Raw genomic sequence first — 22361 nt, 5'->3', positions numbered from 1 at the left:
CACAGGCAGTCATGTAAAATATATTTCTACATTAGCCATGTTACAAAAGAAAACAGTTTTAAAAATATAGCAAGAAAAGTAAGCATCAATCTACATTCAGATTCCATCAGCTCTTTCTCTGAAAGTAGATATTATTTTTCATCATAAATTATTCAGAATTGTCTTAGTTCATTGTATTGTTGAGAATAGCTGTCGTTCACAGTTGAATGTATTAAAATATTGCTCCTACTGTGTACAATGTTTTCTTGATTCTGCTCACTTTATTTTGTATCAGTTCATATGTCTTCCCAGATTTTTTCTGAACCATCCTACTCATCATTTCTTATAGAACAATAGTATTCTGTAATAACCATATACTATATCTTATTCAACCATTTCCCATTTGGCAGGCATCCTCTCAGTTTCTAATACTTAGCCACTAATATATATATACATATATATATATACACATATATACTATATCTATTACTATATATACATATATACAGCATATATATATATGCTATAAAATTTTTGTTCGTACTTTTCCTTTTTCTTTGATCTCTCTGGGATATAAATCTACTAATGTTATTTCAGAGTCAAAGAATATGCACAGTTTCATAGTCCTTTGGTCATAGTTCCAAATTGCTCTCGACAATACTTGGATCAGTTTACAATTCCACCAACAGTGCATTAATGTTCCTATTTCCCATATCTTCATTATATTAGTCAATTTTACAGGTGTGAGATGGTATTAGAATTGTTTTAATTTGGATTTCTCTAATCAGTAGTAACCTAGAGCATTTTAAATATGATGATAACTTAAATTTCTTCTTCTGAAAACTAACTGTTCATATCCTTTAATTCTCTGTATATTTGAGAAATGAGGGTTTAATCAGAAAAATTTATTGTAAAAGTTTTTCTCCAGTTTCTAGCTTTCCTTCTGATCTTGGCTGCATTGGTTTTGTTCATGCATAACCCTTTTTAATTTAATGTAATCAAAGTTACCAATGATATCACTCTTTGTATTTGAATCATATGCCCATTTCAGCCTTATCTTTATATACAGTGTGAGATGTTGATCCATATCCAGTTTCTTCCAAACTACTTTCCATTTTTCCTGGTAATTTCTATCATACATTGAGTTCTTATCCCCAAATTTTGCTTTTTTATGTTTGTCAAAAACTACATTACTAATGTCATATACTGATATGTATTGTATTCCTCCTTTTATTCCACCCTTCTTTTTCTTAGCCAGTAGCATATTATTTTGATGATTACTACTTTGTAATACAATTTGACATCTGGTACTAGTAGACTACCTTTGTTCATATTTTTTTCATTGATTCCTTTAATGTTCTTGACTTTTTGTTCTTCCTAATGAACTTTATTATTATGTATGGGAGACACCTTGTTAGAGGAAAGCCTTAAAAGTGGTATTTTTCTCTTCAAAATCAAATTCTCTTTTATAGTAAATAATAGGAACAGTAGAATCTTTTATTATTTCTATTGTAATGACTGAGAAACTGAGGCAAGATAGAATTAGAGAGTTATAATAATTTATTTGAAAAGGAGAAGTTTACTGGGATTGAATGGATTCATGATTTGGTCCCAGGGCTGAATGAGACTATTGTCTCCAAGAATCCAGCATGTGAGTTTTTAATGACATAGACATACACACACACACACACACACACACACACACACACACACACGGCTCCAAGCTACCAGAGCATAGCTGTCATCTCTAGGGATGAATAGAAAGGCTTTAATCACTGGAAGATTGTGCCAAAGTGCAGACACTTCCAAGGACTCAGGTCTGTTCCCAGGTCTCTAGTCTCTGACTTGTACTCAGCTCACTTTGAATCTTTTCTGAAAAAAAGGGGGGGAAAAAGCACTGCCATGAAGTCCCCCTTTTATATCTATCACAAAAGAATGGTTCTAACAATAGCCTGAGTTAACCAGCTCTTCCCTAAATAATCCATGAAAACCCAAACCAATTTGTTCTTCCTGCTGATAGATGTTCTCATCCTCAGTGAACAGCCACAGCCCACTGGATGTCTTTCAGTCTTCTCACTGGAGTTGCCCAGGCATATCCATAACCACTATAGGAAGATGCAATCAGTCCTTAAAAAAGCCTTTATCCACTCTATGCTTATCAAGTTGATTAGAGAACAAAGCTGATCAACTCCTCGTACTCCACCCTAAGTTAGATATTTAAAAATTCTAGCAGGTTAACAAATTTTTAAATAATAAATAAAAACCTATATATGACCTATATTAGATTGATTGCCATCTTGGGGAAGGGTGAAGGGAGGAAGAAGAAAAAATTTTATCAAAGTAAATGTCAAAAGTTAATTTTTTTAAAAATTCTCTCTGGTTGCCTTTAGCAGCATTGGTTTATATCTCCAGTTTGGGATTTCTCTGTGGGGTCATTGGAAGACTTCACAATGTTAGGCACTTTGCTCAATGCAGTGTATATTATTAAAACTCTCTTTAAGGAGCTTTCCACTGTTCATCCACCACCTCTCCAATCAGAGGGAAGGTGGAGAGGGCTCCAAGAGCAGGAGACATTGAAAAGATATGAGTTCCAGATGTGATTTTCCAGGATGATGAGCTTCTGGAGACCATGATAATGCACTCCAAAGGAGTGCAAACAGGTAGAAATTATGAGATGAGGGCCTTTTAAATGAAGGATCTGGGAAAATCTTTCTATATAGTCAAGGTATAGATCTATAGTCATTGTTCACATATCACCAGGGAAACTCACATCTCTGATGTTACATTGTATTTTTTTTCCTTCTGGTCAGAGACAATGGTAGAGTAGAGAATTTCTGAATCCAGTCATAGAAATGTTGAAGTTGTCCTTGTTTTCAACCACCTGGTCCCAGGAGATTCTTAGTTGCTGAAGTAGTGAAGTATTTCTTTAATAATATGGTATTCTAGAGAGTTAGGGGTCTAAAAGAAGAAGAAAAAGGGAGAATTCTTTTACAATTTGGGAGTGCCTTTTTAGATACCTAAAATTTGAGAGTTCTGGAATTCATCTTTTCAAAGAAAGAAGAGGGAGTACCTGGACAGTGCCCATCTTTGGAAGAGGATCCTTGAATGTAGATTAATAAAAAGAAAAGGGAAAAAACTTCCTGCCTTTAAGGGTCATTTCATTGGCTCTCCACAATGGTCTCCTTACCTGAATTTCTTGAGCCTGGGAGGACATCACTGTCTAGGGATGTTGATAATTTATTTGACTTCATTCCTTATTGATTAACATATTCCCACATAATTATAGCCTCCCCATTACAATGATTTGGAACCCCCAGCTTTTATTATTCAAACTTTATTCTCCATATCTCTCTACCTGCCCCTATCCAACACCCCACTTCAAAGCTACCACACTCCCTCCACTGTGCTCTCTGGAATATGTGTTCTGTAGGTAACAATTTCTTTCATCTTAAATATTTTTCTTTCCCACTCCTTCCAACTTTTGGTTGGTTCCTTCCTTAGGACATAACTTCTTCAGATGCTAGATCCTCTTTCCAGCACTGGTTTCACTTTCATTAATTCCCTCCTCCCCTCACTGGTTAAGACATGAGGTAGTTGGGGGATGAGAGGGCAGTGTTGGAAAAAATAATTGTTCTCCATTGTCACTTCCAAGTTCACCCCCTATTATCACTCCTCAGTAACTTCTTTTCCTTGGAAGTTCACTCAACCTACATCTACCACCCAATCAAAATTCTGGCAATTGTTATCTACCAACCTTTAGGAGACTCTTCCTTTCCTCAGTTATTTCAGTTATTTCTTTCTTTCCTCCCCCACTCTTGCCCTCATTGTAAGGGAATTCAACAAATATATTGATACTCTCTCAAAAACCCTAACCTCTAGTTCCTCAAATTACTCATTTCTCATGACCATGAACTCCACCTCATTTCAGCTACACACATAAGTTACAGAGCTGTAACTCTAAACTCTTTTCTTCATTCTTGCCATAAACTTCAATTCCTTGATCCCTCAGTTCTCTCTCCCAAGCCTTAACCCCTGCTCTGGTTGCATTGGTCTCCCTTCCTCATCTTGAACTCCTGATGAACTAGTTCAACTTTACTCTGACTCTTGAGTCCCTTTCCCCCCGTATCCTATTGCTGATATTCAAGCATCAGCTGGGATTATTTCCACCATTCACTTCTTTTGCTCCTACTCAAGTGCTGTTGAATGAAACTAAAAGAAAATCACAAAACTACTAATTAGATCCACTACAAATTTGTGTTGTATAATCCAAACTGGGCACTCACAACAGTAAGGCAATTCTTTTGTACCTCTCTAATTACCTACTTGGAGAAAGAAATGGCAAGCCACTCCAGTATCTTTGCCAGGAAAACTTCAAATTGGATCAAATGAGTTGGACATTACTAAAGAATGACTGAAAAAATAACAAATTACCCCCATCCCACTCACCATGGTGGCTTTTCCAAATTTTTCATCTCTCTTCAAACCTTCCTCCATCTTCTCAGCTGAAAACCTCATATTATATTTCACTGAAAAAAAAATTGAGGTCATTAATCAAGAGTTTCACCTTCTCCCCTCCTTCTCAGCTCAAATTAGATGCTTTCCCTGACTCTCCCATTTGCCTTGTCTCACATGAAGAAGTGGCTGTTATCCTTGCCAAGAGGAAAGCCTATACTACACAAGTGAATCCATTCCATCCTGTCTTCTCAAGCAAATTACCCCTCTATCATCTCCACCCACTCAACTATCTTCAATCTCACCTTGCTACTGGCATTTTACTTACTACTTACAACATGCCAATGTCTCCCCATCCCAAAAAGAAATTAAACAGCAACAACCAACTTCATTTGATCTATCTATTCCTACCAGCTCTCATGCTGGCTTTCCTCTCCCTTTTATCATTAAATTCCTTGATAAAGCTATCTACAATACCTGCTTCTTCTTCCACTTATTCTCTTTTTTAGCTTTTCCTTTTTTAAGGTAGTTTTATTCCCATTAGTTCTTTTTTCTCTCAACCCTAGTCCCCTCCTTCCTGTTAGTTACCCCTTTCTCTTTACAGGTTTGTTTATTAATTCTTTTCTCTTTCCAGATTTTATTCTATCATTTAATTCTTCCCCTTCTCTTTTTTTTCCCCTCTCAGTTGGTATAGATTTTTTCTTCAACTCCTCCTCTTCTATTAGTCCTTTTCCTTCGAGGGTTTTTTAAATTTTATTTTTTGTGCTCTTTTATTCCCTAATAATCTCTGTTTTCTTTATTTTTCGTGGAATCAAAACTGTAAAGATATCCATTCTAGACTTTCCCCTCTAGGCAGTTTCTGCAATTGTTTTTTGGTCTTGGGGTTCTTTTGGGAGTCCTATGATCCTTAGATTGTCTCTATGAATCTTGTCATTGAGATCATTATGTTTTACTGGTATGGTAAGCATATTTTTGTTAATGTAAATACTTTTTGCTTCTCCTAGCTTGCTTTTCATTTCTGTGCATTTGCATTTCTAATCTATTATTCTCTCTTTTGTATCTTCAGTGAGACTTGCCATAGCAGATTTCAGTTTTTCTATTCTGTCCATTACTTTTTTATGCAGGTCCTAAATTTTGCTCTCATAATTATTTTTTTCCTTTTAAATCACTCAGGAAAAGTATGTTGCAGTTCCATGTTCTCCTCAAATTCCACAGGGTTCTCAGTCTCCTCAAGTGTTGATTATTTTCCTTTGTTTTGCAATATTTATTCATAGATGTCTGAACTTATTTACTAGATCTGGAAACTATATTTCCTTATACTGTTAATGTTTTCCCTGTTGATTTATCTGCTTAATTTCAAAATATTTGAGTTTTCTTCTTCCTAAGAACTCTGGTAATTTCAGGTTTTCCCCTTTTGCTCACTTTCTAACTCCCTCCCCTATGTTAGTGGTTTCCATAAGGGCTAGACTTCAAAGGATCTCAGCTGCCCCTTGTACTGAGCAAATCATAGTTATGTAGGTCTCTGCTTCAGGTGACACTAAAAAGGACAGAACTTTCCCAGCTGAGCTCTTTTCTTCTGGTTTAGTGGAGTACACACACACACACACACACACACACACACACACACACACACACACACACACGAGGGACCTGTTTTGGATCCTGTCCCACTCTTTCTATTTCTTGGTTTTCTGGCCCAGCATTAAAAATTCAGAGAGAGAGCACACTGGTGCTATAGAGTTGATTTCAATAGTCTGGGTCTCTGAGACTCTGAAAGGAGCTAGGACAGAATGTGGGACTGAATTCTATTTCAAGCCCAGACATATCCTGTCCATTTCCTTCTGTATTCTGGCTTTCTACAAAGATCTTTAGAGACATAGAATGTCTCACTGATACATTCTCAGAGGCCCAATTAGTTATGGCACAAGTGTTGATGGTCTGCCATAGCCCAAACAAACTTCCACAGCATGGAATCTGGACCTCCATGGAACTGGAAAGAAAGAGGGGGAAACCAGAATGTAGAGTTGGGTTTTGTTACAAACCCACGTGTTGGGATCTTGGGTTTTGTTACAAGTCAGTGTTTTATGTCCTTAGGACAGCAGTATGGCCCTTTCTCTAATAATGAGGTTGGAAGAATATCAGCAAGCTCAGAGTGAGCTCATAGGTTTGGGGGTTGCCTTCTTTGGGATTCTGAATGTTCTAAATGATGAACACAATTGAAGTTGCTTTATCTTTCATGTATATTTTCTGTTTTGGAAAAGTCTGAGAGGTCAAAGGAATTAGAGAAAGTTTCTAGTCCTCCATGTTGTTATCATATGATTTGAAAGTCCTTTGGCTTGTTTTTTTAAAATTCTTTACAATCTGGCTTTTGACCTCAACATTTAACTGAACCCACCATCTCTAAAACTATCAATGATTTTCTAATTATCTGTTTAATGACGTTTTCTCCTTCCTTATCCTTCATGACCTCTCTGAAGCTTCTGACTCTGTAAATCACTCATTGATATGCTCTTCTGTCTAGATTTCCCAGCCTTTTGCTGGGGATCTTTATACAGGTTATAAATGCTAATTGTGTGTGCCTTCCTTCTTTCTCAACTGACTTTATACCACTTCACTTATGATCTCATCAGGTCCAGTGGTTTTAATTATCATGTCTATGCTGATGATTCTCAAATATACTTATTTAGTCCTGACATCTATCCTGAATGCTAATCCCACATCTCTAGTTGCTTACTGAATGTCCTATAGATAATCTTAAACTCAACATGTCCAAAAGTGAACTTATTGTCTTTCCTCCCACACCTGCCCCTCTTTCTAGCTTCCTTATTACTTTCAAGGGTTATACTGTCCTTCTGGTCTTTTAGGCTCACAACCTAGATGTCTTCACCTTCTCTCATTACTACTTCCTCCCTCATATCCAGTCTTGTAGATTTTACTTTGGTAACATCTTCTATCTCCCCTGCTACTCTTTCTACCCCACTTCAAGTCCTCATCAATTCATGTCCGTATTATTGTAATACCCTACTGGATGATCTCTCCATCGAAAGTCTCTTCCTACTATAGATATCCTGTGCTTAGCTGTCAAATTGATCTTCCTAAAACACAAGTCTGACCATATCACTCCTATTTAATAAACTTCAGTAGTTCCTTATTGTCCTCAGGATCAAATATAAATATTCTATTTGGCCTTTCGTGACCTACCCCTTCCTACCTTTCCAACCTTTGTAAACTTTTTCCTTCTGATATACTCTAGAAACTACTGATTCTGGATTCCTTTTTATTACTCACAGACAATACCTCCTCTGATTCAATGTATTTTCAAGGGTTCTCCTTCATGCCTCGAATTCTATCCCTTCCCATCTTTCCTGGACTCCTTGGCTTTCTTCAAGTCCCAGCTAAAATTTCACTTTCTATAAGAAGCCTTTCCTAATCCTTCTTAATCCTAGTTCCTGTCTACATCCTAGTAGTACCTGATTTCAAAATGTATTATAAAGGAGTAATCATCAAACAATAATCTGGTACTGGAAAAGAAATACAGTAGTTTTCAGTGGAATAGATGAGAGGTACACAACAGACAGAAGTAAATGACTAAAGTAATCTGGTGCTTGATAAAGTCAAAAATTCAAGCTTTTGGAGCAAGAAATCACTATTAAAAAAAAACTTCTGGAAAAACTTGAAAGAAAAAGAGTAAGAGGGAAAGAAAGAGACAAAGAGAAAAAAAGAGTGAAAGGAAGGAAGGAAGGATGGATGGAAAGATGGAAAGAAGGAAGGAAGGATGGGAAGATGGAAGGAAGGAAGGATGAGAGAGGGGAAAAAAGGGAAAAAGAAAGGGAGATGTAACATGCCCTCCTAGCAGTTACAATTACCAGTCTACCCTATGCCCAACAGAGTACTTTTGACCACTGACCTTTGAAGTGTCAACTCTACCCGGATCGCCTCCTCTGAGGCCTTCAAAGGTCTCTGGCCACAATCTCTTGAATCTATAGTTTAATAACCGGTAGCGCACTCAAGAACAGCCATGTGTAATCTTAAAAGCCTTTATTATACCTACTCACATAATGCCCTGACTGATGCCCTGACTTGTTGGTTCCCGAGTGAACACCTGGTCTGAAGACCCACGTGTTCACTACCAAACTCCTTACCTCTTTCGGCTACCCATCTTGGCTTGGCTCAGCTACCCCAGGCTAGGGAGCCAGGTTAAAGGACCCTTACAATTCCCTTCTCTTGTTTTGTGAGAACCTTATCCTTACAGGGAGAAAGAAGGGAGAAAGAAAGAAGAAAGGAGAAAGAAAGGAAGAAGAAGGGAGAAGGAGAGAAAGGGAGGAGAGGAGGGAAAGAACCTATATAATAAGAGGTGGTGAGGTCCCTGATCATTGAAGGTTTTCAAGTATAATTTAGGTGATGTGGGATATTGTAGATGGGATTCATGCTTTAGGAGGTGGTAGACTAGGTGAACTCTGAGGTATCTTCCAACTCTTTATTTCTTAAGTCTAAGAATGTATTGGGATCAGTCATAGGTTTACTATGATGTCTTCAGTTTTAGAATTATAGAACTTTAAAGTTGAAAATTATTTCAGAGGTCTAATATAACCATTAATTAGAAAGATTAATTCCCTCTGCAACATGCTTGAGTATCTCCCATGATACTCAACTCACTATTTCTTAAAATGATCATTTTGGACAGCTACAGCTATTCAAAAGTTCTTCTACTTAGCCAAAATTCTGTATTCCTAGCCTTCTTATTGGTCCTATTTCAAACCCTGAGAACCACTTAATTCTTGGTTCCAAAGGTGTTTTTCTTGCTTTTCTCTATCCATGGGATTTTCCTAGTGGTTTTGCTCCCATCTAGGTCATGAACAGAACTGACCTTTCAGGCTCCTGTGTCTTGACAAGATCACTGCCCCAGAAGGTCTGGTCCTCCGGCAAGAATCAGTTTTCTTACCACATCTGATGCCAAAGAGGATGATGCATCCTCTTGAGCATGTTGGGCAGTATTTGGAGATTGAATCCTTGCCAGCTACATGCCAACTGGGCAGTTACTAACCTGTTTAAGTTAATCATCATATTTATAAATTTATAAAATTTATGAAAATCAATGTCCCCAATAAGTAATACAAAACAAATTAATTAAAGGAAATGCCAGTGTATCAGGAAACTCAATTATCAATTAGAAAATTATTATTGACAAACAAAGGAAGGATCCTCTTAAATGACTCTGATTCTGTCTATTGACAGTAAAGTAAACCCTGAAATCCCATTATTGTGAAGGTCAGGAAGAAACACAGCTGATCTCATCCCAGCCAAAGGATAGTCTCACCCTACTTTCCACGTGCTCTCAGAACATAAGGTTATAAGTGGCTCAGCCACTTGTCTCAGATTTATGTCTAATTAGAAATATTTCTAGCTCCATGCTTTGATTGAATATTCTCCAGGTAATTTTTCTTTATATTTTATAGATATGAAAAAGTAATGCACGATATAGAATGGTCAAGTCCAGGCCATGTCACTCACTTCCTCTATCCTTTCTGCTAACAACAATAGTCATAATAATTCATGCTATTTATCTGGCACTGTAAAATATCCTCCAACAATCCCAATAAACAACATTATTATCCTGATTTTACAGAAACTGAGGAGGGGACAGTGTGAGTGTTTTTCTTACAGTCACTTGATCTGCAAGTGGTAAAGCTGAGGTTCAAACCCAAGTCCAAGTCCTATGATTTTTCCATTCTAAATCCATCTTCTAATTCCAAATTCAACGTTTTTTCCCACAATACTAACTGTGGAATAATCACCCATCTCCACCCTGGCCTTCCATTCTGCTGTCCCAAGCGTAGCACATTTTATACAAAGAGAGTTTGGTGACCATATTTAACCAGAATGCAGTCCGCAGCAATCACTCACAATGAAATCCACAGTCCCACTCTCTATGGGACATCTTGGAGGGATGGAGGAAAGGAGGGAACAGCCAAGGAGGAGACATGAGACAACAACTTAGCAGGGCACCAGGCGATGCAAGCTGCTGAGTTAACAGGGGTCTATTGTATGTTCCAGTCACAGGGGGATCTCAGCTATTTGCTTGCCGTCCTTGTGGATTTGCCAGAGCCTGCAAGAGGATAAGAATAGACAGTCGGTCAGATCTGAGTTTACAGCCGGACTAGGATTCTAATATTACAGGAACATGCGCTCACCACCTTTCCAGAGGGTCCCAAGCCCACATCTCCAGCAAGCTCAAATGTGCTCCAACCCAGACCCTGGGCATACTGAGCAGAGCCTGAAAGGCACAGACCTGCTAATCCTACATTCCTGAAATGCAGAGAGCAACATATGCACCTCTCCAATAGGAAACACTTGATGTTAGAATCCTAATCACTGGCCCCATAACACCGCACATCTCCTGGCCCCCATGTCCCCTGAGTGCCTCTGCATCTGCCTCAAGAAGCCACTCCCTGCCTCCTGCAACAAGCATGATGAAGCCAGTACCCTAAAGACACATGGACCTTGCCCTCTTCCCCCTCCTTCCCCCTAGAGGAAACTACTTCAGGAATTAATGAAATATTTCATTCTTGTCACTTTCCTTTCCTCTTTCCTCAGTATTAACACATCCATTCTCATCTTTACTCATGTTGTCACCATTTCCCAAGGAATTGTGCTATGTCCAGGATGATTTAAATTAAATGTAACATCCAGAGAAAGAACTAATTGAGTGTGAATGAAGATCAAAGCAAACTATTTTTACTTTATTTTTTCATTTATTTTCCTTTTGTTCTGTTTCTTCTTTTATAACATGACTCATATAAAAATATGTTTTACTTGATTGCACATACATAACCTTACTATCTTAGGGATGAGGAAATGGAGGGAGATGGAGAAAATTTATAATTCAAATTTTTAAATAAATGTTTTTTAAAAATCTCTTTTCATGCAATTGGAAAAAATGTTACTTTAAAAATTGATTTAAATTTAAATTTAAGATTAAATTTAAATTTTTATTTAAAATAAAATAAAATAAGTATATAATAAACTATTATAAATGTCCTTTATGGTAGGAGGTTTTAACTCTGTGTGTGTGTGTGTGTGTGTGTGTGTGTGTGTGTGTGTGTGTGTGTGTGTCTGTGTCTGTGTGTCTGTGTGTCTGTGTGTGATGAATCCTGTGAGCAATCTGGTGACTTCCTCTGAGGTTTCCTTCTCAGAATAATGTGCTTTATGTGCTTAAAACTAAATACAAAGGGTTGCAAAGGAAATTGTATTGAAATACAATTAATAAAGTAGCTTTTTTAAAAGTTCACAGATCCCATGTAAAGAACCTCTGCTCTAAGTTACTCAGAAGCTAAGGTCAACAACCCAGAACAGAGAGGTTTACAGAAGACATTGAAATAATTAAACAAAAATGGTACACACCAAACAATTAGCACTTATTGTTTTATTTTCTTCACAACTTTGAGGTAGGCACTAATGTATTACTATCCCCATTTTTCAGGTCAAGAAATTGAGGCTTAGTAGAATTTAGGCCACATAGACCATCTCCAGTCATCTTGATCTATATCTTGCTACTGGACCTAGATGGCTCTGGAGGGGAAAGTGAGGCAGGCGACCTTAAATCCAGTTCACGTACATGTCACAGTATCTCCTCCCTGATGACATGGTCTCCTTAAAGAAGGAAGGACAAACAACAATATACACACTCAGAGATAGAGGCAAATCTTGAAGGAGCTGGGGCTTTATGACTTTAATTCTTTATGGCTTTTCCAGTCTATAATGTCCCAAGCCCAGATCCTGGTTAACTTTATTGGCTCCTAATGGGTTTCCAATTCCTCCAAAGTCTATGAACCCCAACTTTTACCAGACAATCAGAGGACGGTGCAGAGTTTGATAGTAACACTGTAAGGAAGGTACTTTCCACTTCTAAATGGAGAATCAAAGAGAGTATTGAGAGAAGACTTCAGACATGAACATTTGAGGGGATTTTCTTCTGGAACAACAGGAACTGGACTGCAGAGTTAGCTAAGAAAATACCACTTATAGAGGGATATTTGAGGTGCTTTATAAAAACAGAAGCATAGACTAGACTCCCCAGGTTTCAACTTGTAGCTGTGACAAGAGTGGTAGATTCTTATATCTGCTCTGGTCCTATTTCCACCAGGCCCAGTTAAAAGGATAGCATATCAAATCTTAAAACTGCTCTGTAGGTCCTTGAGAGAGTAAGAACATCAGCATCATTCCTGAAAATAGCTTAAGCAGGGGGAGAAAGCCCCCATAGAACAAAGATCCTTTTGGAAATAATTCTTTCACAATAAGCATCTTCAAATGAATGCAGGGCTAGGATGATAGATCAATTACAACTTCCTCAAATGCTTTAAAGAAATTAAACAAGTCACTAGTTTGTGCCATGTAGATGAAGAAGGCATCCTGAGGTTAAAAAAGGCTGTTCTGTAGAAACAAATTATAGTTGAACTGAGTGACCCTCTTTTTCTTGGTTGAAAATTTCAGTTGCTTCACCTACTACAGAAAATGTCTCCCCTTAAGTCCTCTTGTTTTCTGTAAAATTAGTAAAGCAATAGATTTTTAAAGCACCCTTCTAACTTTTTTCCCATTTGATCTCCCAAGTGGCATTGAAGTCAGTTTTTCACCCTCTCTCTACTATTATTTTCTCATTTCATTTCTCTGTTCCAGAAGTTCTTTTGATTATTACTATCAGGGATACTCTCCCCACACCCAATTCCCAATTGATCCCAGTTCTATCCTTTTTCCTTGGCTTGGTCCCTATCCTTTATGACTTGCTTTAGCTCATCTATACTCCTCCTCCAGTTAGTATTTTCCATCACATCCAAAGACCCAGGACTCTCCAGAAAACAATTGCGTGAATCTCCAAATTCTAATCTTGGTTCTCAAGAACAATCTGAGCAGACTACGCTGACCCCCAGAGGTCACTGTTAGTACTTCTCACTCTGCAGGTTAGAAATGGGATGCTAGCTAGAATTTCATGTTAATGCTAATTGTAACAGCTAACCTGTACAAAGCTCTTTAAGATTAGCAAAGTGTTTTCCAAATTTCATCTCATTTTAGTTTTTGCAACAACTCTGAAGTAGATGTTATGATTATCACCATTTTACAGATGAGGAAATTGAGGTTGGGTAGATGTTAGGCACCTTTCCCAGAATCACATAGCTAGTGTCTGAGACAGAATTTGAACTCAGACATTTCTGCCTCTAAACCTAGCACTCTATCCAGGATGCTACTCAGTGCTGGCCCAGCTTTCCTATATAGGATAAGGTGTCACGAGATCATATGTAGGAAGCTCTATAGCAACATTGGTAAAATGTTGACAATAAAAAGGTTGCCCTTTGCTTTAATGAAGAACCTAGAGCCAGAGTAGTTAAGTAATGCCATAGTGCACAGGGTGCTAGAGCCAGGAAGACTCATCATCCTGAGTTCAAATCCAACCTCAGATACTTATTCAATGTGTGACTCTGGGCAAGTCACTTAACCCTGTTTGCCTCAGTTTTCTCATCTATAAAATGAGAAGAAAAGGAAATGGCAAAGTACTCCAGTACTCCAAAGAGATCATAAAAATTTGAACACAACTTTAAAAAAAAAAAAAAGAATAAACAAATCAAAGGATCAGTAAAGGAGTTTTGTAATTTTCTGAAAGCAATTCAGCCCTCTCTCCTTCTCTTATTCAAATCTGAACCCAAAACAACTTAAAGTTATCTATACACATACTGAAGAACAAACTCCATAGGAGGAACTCTTAATCTGGGGTGAAGATTTCAGGGGGTTGTTGAACTTGGATAGGAAAGAATTTGTATCTTTATTTTCACAATCCCCTAAATGAAATTTATCATTTCCTTCAAATATTTAAAAACATTCTTTTTTATATATTTTAAATGTTTCCAAGTATCGATTATGTTTTTATTAACTTATCCCTCATCAATCGGACAAATTTTTTAAAGTCCCATAATACATATCAATATAGTTCTGCAAAACAAATCCCCACATTAGCCATGTCCAAAAATGCATGTCTTTTTCTGCATTTTTATGTTCCTCAATTTGCTAGGAGATAAGGAGATTTCATCTTCATTTCTTTGGATTCCTGGTTTATCATTGTGTTGACCAGAGTTTTAAAAGTGTTTCAAAGTTATTTATCTCTATAATGTTGATGCCATTGTATAAGTTGTTTCAGTTTTGTTCATTTTGCTGTGTCAGTTTATAAAAATCTTCCTTGTTTCAAAAAATGGTATTTACACACATATATTGTATATAGGTTATAGTGTATCACATGTAAAATGTATGGGATTGCCTGTCATCGGGGGGAGGGATAATTTGGAAAAAATGAATATAAGGGATAATATTATAAAAAAATTACTCATGCATATATACTGTGGGAAAAAAATTCTAAATTAAAAAAAAGATAAAAAAAATCTTCCTTGTTTCCTCTGAAATTGTCCATTTCATAATTTCTTATGGCACAATAATATTGCATTACATTCTTTTAGCATAATTTGTTTAGCTCCTTCCAAATAGTATACCCTCTGCTTTTCCAATTTTTAACTACCACCAAAAAAAAAAAAGCTCTGCTGTAGATATGTTTATACATATAGGTACTTTTCCTCTCTCATTGGTTTCTTTGGGGTATAGGCTTAGTAATGGTTTAGCTGGGTCAAAGACTAGACACATTTTGGTAACTTTCTGGGCATAGTTCCAGATTGCTATGCCAAGTAGTTGGATCAATTCACGGTTCTAAAGATATGTTTTCTTACCACCCCTCCAATTCTTATCATTGTCCCCTTGTGTCAATTTTGCCACTCTCTTGTGAGATGGAAACTCAAAAGTTAGTTTTATTTAATAATCCCCAATTAATGTGACTTTCCATATAATTGTTGACAACTCGAATTTCTTCTTTTGAAAATTGTTCATGGGGCAGCTAGATGGTGAAGTAGCCCTGAAGGTAGGAAGAAGTGAATTCAAATTTGACCTCAGATACTTAATACTTACTAGCTGTATGACTCTAGGCAAGTCACTCAACGCCAAATCTCACACACACACACACACACACACAGAGGTAAAATTTTTTTATATCCTGATCATTTTAGCCATTAGAGAATAGTTCTTTGTCTTATAAATATGAATCAGTTTCTTAGCTTAGAAATGAAACATTAGAGAAACTTGTTGAAAATACTTTTTTCTCACCTACTTCCTTTGTAATTTTTATTACATTAAATTTGTTTTGCAAAAGCTTTTAAATTTGACATAATCAAATTCGTTCATTTTATCTTATATGATACTCTATATCACTATTTAGGGATGAACTCTTAGCATGTACACAGATTTAAAAGGTAATCTCTTCCTTGCTTCTCAAATTTGTTTATGGTATGACTTTTTATATCTAAGTCATGTGTCCATATAGATCTTATCTCAGTATGAGGGTGTGAAGTATTGATCTAAACTTAATTTCTCCCAGACTGCTAATCAGTATTCCTAAAAGTTGTTGCAAATAATGAATCCTTCCCAAAGTAGCTGAAACCTTGTATTTATATGCTATTGTGTTGTGGTTTGTTTGTTTTTTGGCTTGGGATTTTGGGAGGAATTTTTTTTTTGCTTCAATATATTGTGCACCTCATCTGTTCCACTGATCAATTTCTTTTTTTAACCAGAACCAAATCATTTTAATTGTTACTGCTTTGTAATGCACCTCAAGATCTGATACTAAAAAACACTATCCTCTCCTCCTATTTTTCATTATTATCCTTGAGATTATCAATCTTTTGTTCCTCCATATAAATTTTGTTATTTTTTCTGGCTTCATTAAATATTTGGGGGAGTTTAATAAGTAAAACACTGAATAAATAAATTAGTACTGTCATTTTTATTGGCTTGTCCTATTCATGAGCAATTAATGTTTCTCTAATTATTTAGACTTGTATTTCTACAAAGTGTTTTATAATTAGATTTATATTGTCTCTGGGTGAATCATACACACACACATACACAAAGAGAGAGAGAGATATCTGCATAGACATGAACAAACTTTCTCTTTCTGGGATGCTGTCAACTTTTATCTCTATTCGTCATTGTATTATAAGAAATGTTTAAAAACAAAACTTCCCTCAAGTTTAATATATTCCTCAGGTATTCCAGGTACTGAGGTCATAACAGAATAAACTGTAAGCATAAGCAAATATTTGATGGTGCTTTTTTTTTTCCTGTTCTGCTGTTGTCCAGAGAGATACATACAGAATAAAGGTAAAAGGCTGGAGCAGAATTTATTATGCTTTCAGCCAAAGCAAAAAAAAAAAAAAAAAAAAAAAAAAAAAAAAAAAAAAAAAAAAAAAAAAAGGAGTAGCGATTCTGCTGTCAGATAAAGCAAAAGTAAAAATAGATATAATTAAAAGAGATAAAGAAGGAAAGTACATCTTGTTAAAGGATACCATATACGATGAAGTAGTATCAATACTAAATATATATGCATCAAGTGATACAGCATCCAAATTATTAGAGAAGAAGTTAAGCCAGATACAGGAAAAAAATAGACAGCAAAACTGTTCTGCTGTCATCATTCCAGTTAGGCAACTGGAATCTATGTGTACACAAGGATATTCCTTCAAAAACCACTGACAATTATCCTGATTATGCAGCACCCTACACAAGGTATCTTATCACTCACTAAATGCTTTTCAGCTGTTTAAAAAAAAAAATCACAGAATCAAATTAGAAAAAAAAATGGATAATCACCTAATTTTCTTGAGCAGTTCCTTGCTTACATTTATAGGGCCCTTTAAAGGAGCTCCCAAAACTGTATATTCAAGAAGTTAACTATCAAAGTCCAACTTTGGGCAATAAATAAATAAGGTTAGAAGTTTAACTAAGAGCTCCACTAACTAATTTTAGTCTATCTTTTGTGAAGCTGAAGAATATCCAAGATAAAAATAAATAGGAAGGGAGTAATTAGAAGGCATAGATAAGACAAGATTAACTTTTAGCTAGAATCAGAAATAACATACTAATGCCCAAAGAAGTAAAAAACCTTTCCTCCATTCCCTTCAGCTCTAGTCAAACTGTCAGCTGGGTCCAACATCCTAGTCTAGATTTTACAAATAAAAAAAAAGGTACAAACAGCATCACAATCTCAGAGGCTGTTTAGTGCAACAAAATTTGAGTCAGAATCCTTGCACAATGACCCTGACAAGTGAGCATAGAACTTTTTCTTAAAAACCTCCAGGGTTGGGGAACATACACACTTTCTACATAGCTCCATCCACTTTGGGATACTCAAATTGTTAGTTTTCTTTTATGTCATTCCTTAACCTGACCCTCTGTAATCCTAGTTCTATCTTACACTCAAAATGTGCCCAATCCCTCTTTTACATTAAAAAAAAATCTTCCATTTCTTATACATAGCTATAAAGCCACATAACCTCCCCAAGTCTCCTCTCCTTCAATCATTTCTTATATGGTATGTCCTTAAAGCTTCTCACCATTCTGGTTACTCTCCTAGAGGTCTCCAATTAGTCAATGCCCTGCCTAAAATGTGCTCCTGGAATTACAAAATACTCTAGACAGCTAATGAGGAAAGAATACAGCGGGACTATTATCTCCTGTGTTCTGGATACCATACCTCTGTGAATGCAGTCCAAGATCACAATAGCTCATGATTATGGTATGCTACCATCAACTTATTTTTGTACTATAAGTACAGATATTTTTCATGTGCAGTGCTTAAAAGAAAACAAAAACAATCAAAAGCAAATAATCAACAACTCTCTAGTTAGTATGCATCATACCTGTTAGGAATATTCTTGGTCTTCCTTTAGGATTGATGTTTCCCAACCCTTCCTATTTTCCTCTGAGCCCTTTTTGTATTGGGGATGCAAATGGCTCCTGCATTTGAACTGTTTCACCAGGTTCGTCCTATGTATGATGAATCTTATTTGGTCTATTCTCTCCCTAGCAAAGTACCAGAAGTTCATGGGCCAGATCTCAGCCTTGTTAAAGGGTCAAAGGAGAAAATGGATGACTTTTCTCAGATGTGTGATGTAGCCCATGCTAAAAATAAATAAATATAAAATAAATATGTTTTTAAAAGGCAGCATTTTTCTAAATGTACATGTCTACAATGGATTAGATAAGGTAAGAAAACACCAGGAAGGATTTGCCAGTCTTATGCAGCAGATAGCTCACTTCCAGACACCACTATTAACTATCCTTATTCCATCTTTTTGGTGCTTGACTACTTTTCTCCATGTTTTCATAGCTAAGCTGAAGAAAAAATGAAGGACAAAAAGAGGAGAAATTTTTGTACTGTGTACTGGGGGGGGCAGGGGGGACCTCAATGAAGAAAGTTGGAAAGATAATAATCTTGCTGCTTCTTTACCATCCAAGCAATGATTTCCCCATTTCTGACTGACTACCAAACACAGAAAAGGATAGACTAAATCTCATCAATGCATCCCCTGACTTCTCACAAAATGCCTTGCAAAAGATAAAAGGGAGGTGGATCTAGAAGACCTAATTTCAAATTCCTCTAAGGTAGCTCACAGCATTAAATCCTTTGATGTTCTTTTTGGGGAATGGGATCTTTACCTTTCAGCAATCTTCTTAACAATTCTAATTCCAAGCCAGTAGAGAGAAGTTCTAACCTAGTCTCCAAATCCTCCATCAGCTCCAGCTAACTTGACCTGTGTACTATCTTAGAGCTACTGGGGCAAGAAAAATTTACAAATTCTTTTCTAAAGTACATATAAGTCAAAAAGCATTAGGCAAAAGATCTCAGGCTGCCATGGTTTAGTAAGAAAGAAACATTAAAGTTGCATGAAGTTGCAAATTCAATGATGCAAGTGGCTAGAAGATCACACACACACACACACACACACACACACACACACACACACACACACATTTTTTATCTTTCCCCCTACTCAGATGAAGGCTGAGTGACTCATTAAGTTAGGGCTATCTATCCACAATTGGGACACTGGGACAATGGCTTCATCATAGATTCATCGTTGACTTTTTCTCTGATAATTTTTCACACTGAAGGCACTTGGGGAGATGAGAAAGAAGAGAAAGAAGAATTCAAAGTTTTTACCCTCCCTCCTATCCACCCTCTCCACACTCTAATCTCAACCTGGACCTACTCTGACCATTCTGCTCATAATTAGAGCATCGGCCAGACACGAGGGCCTGAAAAGAAGGCAGCAGCCCGAAGGCATCTATCTCTCAGACTGAACAGAACATCCATGGATGGCTCTGAGCCGTCTGGGATGGAACAAGGTTTTAAGGGAGCTAAAAGGAGGCAAATGAGTCGGCCAATCCCAAGGACCGTGCCTCAGCCACTTAAAATTCTTGGAAGCGCTGATCAGAGTCCCTCGGAAAGGGGAGAAAAACGGACTTAAAAAGAAAGCCCGGGGTTTCAACATGTGTTGTTCGTTGGTAGAATTCAGGATTAGGATTTGAAGGACCCCGTGGGAGTATCCTTTCACAGCTCCAGCCTAATCCTCTCCAAATCGCCTAGGCTCTACAGCTGTTGGTTATCCAGATAAACTATTTGTTCAATTATTCTTGGACTAGATGGGGCGGCTTGCCTCAAAGGCTCCGGGCTTCATAATTCGGCCCACTTCAATCAGGCCAGACCCTCCCAGAGCTGCCTACAGGAGACAAGGGGCCTGTTTGAAGACAGCAGTGGTCCTGGTAAGACTTTCCCCACCACTCCCTTTTCATCTCCACCCAGACAGTGCTGAGGCGGCTGACACCTCCCCAAGGACCTCGGAGGGTTAGCTGGGGGGAACGATGCCAGAATAGGGCATCAGGGCGATAAAATAATTACAAATGAAAGGGAGATTATCAGACTGTTGGGACAAATGCTTCCAAAATGGTTCCTGAAATCTCTGCGGGTGCATTCTCAAAGGAGACGTCAGCTGCAGCTGCTGTCTCCATGGAGATGGGGGGCAACACAGCTCCTCTGGGAGCACTCTCCACAAATGTCAGACCCAACAAAACTCCAGCCAGGGGAAGGAGATGACAGACCCGGTCGTCTTTGCATCATAGAAATGGACCGGTAATTAACACAATTTTTTTTCTCCATTTGTCTGCCCCCTCTCCAGCTCTCCCTTGGCTTCTACAAAGACCCACTAATAAATGGTTTACAGCTGCTGAGAGACAGGCTGGGCCTGGCCATTGCCTTGAGCCATTTTCCCATTCCTCCAACACTCTAGGAACCCTGAAGGGTATGTGATGTGCTTTCTCTTCTGCTAAATTGTACTACCACCCCATCCCCTATTCAAAGCCCCTTCCTTAAGGCCTTATTTCCTTTATTTTATGGCACTGCCTGGTAGCCTTGTCTGAAGCACCACTCATTGATCTTCCTGCAGGTTGGACATCCCCAAAAGAACATTTGCAATTTTTCGGACTGTTGGCAGTACTGGGTTTTTTCTGATTATCCCTGATGGAGGAAAAGGGGTGGGGCCCAAGTCCCAAAAAACTCCTTCCAATGACCTATAGTTTTCAGAATCTGCCCACTTTTCTTTGGGTCCATTCTAATTTCTTTTGTATATTATTAGTGGTTTTATCTGACAAGACACTTGACCTCTCATGCCTCAGTTTCCTCTTCTGTAAAATGAGAGGGTCGGACTTGGTGGCTTCTAAAATCCCTTTCAGCTCTAAATCTACTCTTATGATCTAATTTTGTATCAATGCTATGGAATGCCAGAATGCAATAAGGAACAACAGATGTGAAGAACACAGCAACTGAGAGAGGGGGAGTAGGAGAGAGAGAAAATAGATTTTTGTAAGTGGAAAAAATAATTAAAACAAAAAATTAAAACAGAACAAAATATAAAAATCCACATGAAATGACGCAGAACAAAGAAAGCTGAAACAATGCAACAAAGCTTAAAATTACATTAAAATTTTTGGAATAGCCTGTGGGCTAAAGAAATAATCATTGATAACATCAATCATAATAGCAGAATAGCAGTAATATAAAATGGGAAAATATACAAAAGTAAAGTTCAAAAGTCAGTCTGATTCAGATCAACAGACATACATCATTGACGTATTCTCTATTGATATGGGACCACTGTGCTGGGTACTAGGGATCCAGATACCAAGCTTCCTCACATCAAGGAGCTTATAATTCCCCAAGAGGAAAGATAGACATGATTATGGAAAAAAAAATAGGATATTTTATTTACGGTTTTTAAAATTAACAGAATGGAAGTTCCACCCAAATTTTATAAGTTTGGTCTTCAGATAACAGATAGGAGGAAAGAGTACATTCTTTCCAGCCCTAAACCCAGTCTACAGCTAGGTAGTCAGGCCTTCTGAGCTTTCATTCCTGGGTTTCATCTTACAGTAGTCTACAATCAACTTAATTAAGAAAGAGGGGGTAAATATTTCTGAATGTTTCTCTGTAAAAATCAATCATGTTTATTAAGCACTTACACTACATAAGGTGCAACAAGGGAATTCTAAGGTCATTGCCCTCAAGGAACTTAGGATCTGGTTAGAGATACTAGACTGACAAACTTGTGATCATAAGAAAATAATTTCATAATAAATGATGTGGTATTGACCCTAGGGACAATCAAAGCTCAGAAGAGCAAGAGTTCACCTGAGCTAGTAGGAGAAATCTTCATTGAGGAGGTGGGTTTGCAAACTGGACTTGAATAATGGCATAGGAGTTATATAAATGTGCATATGTTCTACATAGGAAATGATAGAATAATAATAGTTGCTAACATTTATGTAGTGCTTATTATGTGCCAGGCACTGTGACTTATAAGCATTTTACAATTATGATGTCATTTGGTTCTCACTACAACCCTACAAGACAGGTGCTATTGTTATCCCCATTCTCCTCAGGAAACTGAGGCAAATAGAGGTTAAGTGATTTGCCCAGAGTCTCACACAGCTAGAAAATATCTGAACTGAAT

General features: G+C 37.3%; 1 long non-coding RNA gene across 1 annotated transcript in view; it reads right to left on the bottom strand.

Annotated features, from left to right (window-relative positions):
• Window positions 1–1602: 1602 nt before the first annotated feature.
• LOC141559727 (uncharacterized) overlaps window positions 1603–22361 on the bottom strand; it is a 36736-nt gene continuing 15977 nt past the window's right edge. Inside the window, exons 2-4 of the long non-coding RNA XR_012487537.1 lie at window positions 10336–10537; window positions 4426–4505; window positions 1603–2937 (exon numbers count right to left, since the gene is read on the bottom strand). This is a non-coding gene — a long non-coding RNA (uncharacterized LOC141559727). The remainder of the gene's footprint in view (window positions 2938–4425; window positions 4506–10335; window positions 10538–22361) is intronic.

The sequence above is a fragment of the Sminthopsis crassicaudata genome, chromosome 3 (genome assembly GCF_048593235.1).
Source record: "Sminthopsis crassicaudata isolate SCR6 chromosome 3, ASM4859323v1, whole genome shotgun sequence".
NCBI classification, from domain to species: Eukaryota; Metazoa; Chordata; class Mammalia; order Dasyuromorphia; family Dasyuridae; genus Sminthopsis; species Sminthopsis crassicaudata.
This window is presented reverse-complemented; position numbering and strand designations above follow the sequence as displayed.